General features: G+C 43.0%; 1 pseudogene; it reads left to right on the top strand.

Moving 5' to 3' along the window:
- The first annotated feature begins 456 nt into the window (after positions 1 to 456).
- On the top strand, positions 457 to 575 carry LOC111736036 (annotated as a pseudogene).
- The last annotated feature ends 435 nt before the right edge of the window (positions 576 to 1,010 follow it).

Below are 1,010 nucleotides of genomic sequence, written 5' to 3' on the forward strand. Positions count from 1 at the left end.
TGTCCTTGGAAGAAAAAAAAAATCACAACATTGAACATGATTACTGACACGCAATCTAGCACCAGAATCTTTGTTAATTTTCCAATCAGTGGAGTTGGATGGAGAAAATACAATCAGTGGTCTATCAATGCATCATCCAATTAGACTAAGGAATTCTGGGACAAGGTGGGATCGTATTTTATTTCTTCCTCACTGTCTGACCTCTGGCTCAATGATTCAAGAACGTTGCTCATCAGAATACCAGATAACCATGCTTCAATCAGGTAAGTGCTGTTTCAAGGAAGCCGTATTTGCTTTCCTCTTCATCTTCTATGGACTGAATATTTGTGTTCTCCACAAAATCACATGTTGAAGCTATAATATGATGGTATTTGTAGGTGGGCCTTTGGGAAGTTTAGGTCATGAGGGGAGAGTTCTTATGATGGGATCAGTGCCCTTACCATAAGAGATATAAGAGCCTATAGCCGTGCCACCCTGAACGTGCCCAATCTTGTCTGATCTTGGAAGCTAAGCAGGGTTGGGCCTGGTTAGTACTTGGATGGGAGACCACCTTGGTCTACCAGGTGCTGTAGACGTTTAAAAAGAGAAAGAGAGACACACACAGAGAGAGAGAGAGAGAGAGAGAGAGAGAGAGAGAAGAGAGTTTGCTACCTCTCTGCCTTCTACCATATGAGAATACACTGAGACGATATCTCCAAGCCAGAAAGTAGGCCCTCACCAGACACTGCTGGCACTTTGGTTTTAGACTTCCCAGTCTCCAGAACTGTGAGAAATAATTTGTTGTTTAAGCTACCCAGTCTATGGTATTTCTCATAGCAGCCTGAGTTGACTAGGACACCATCCCACCTCTGATCTATCTTTCAGTATCATTTTGCAGAGTGTTCCTTCCAGAAAGCAGGGTAGGATGTTGTGTAATGATGGTGATAGTCGTAGTAGTGAGTGGTACCATTGTGCTTTTGCATTCTGGGGATAGAGTTCCCTTGAGCAAAGCATTGTATGGAAGATAGCAA

This window comes from Pteropus vampyrus, unplaced genomic scaffold (assembly GCF_000151845.1).
Source record: "Pteropus vampyrus isolate Shadow unplaced genomic scaffold, Pvam_2.0 Scaffold16, whole genome shotgun sequence".
In the NCBI taxonomy this organism is placed as follows: Eukaryota; Metazoa; Chordata; class Mammalia; order Chiroptera; family Pteropodidae; genus Pteropus; species Pteropus vampyrus.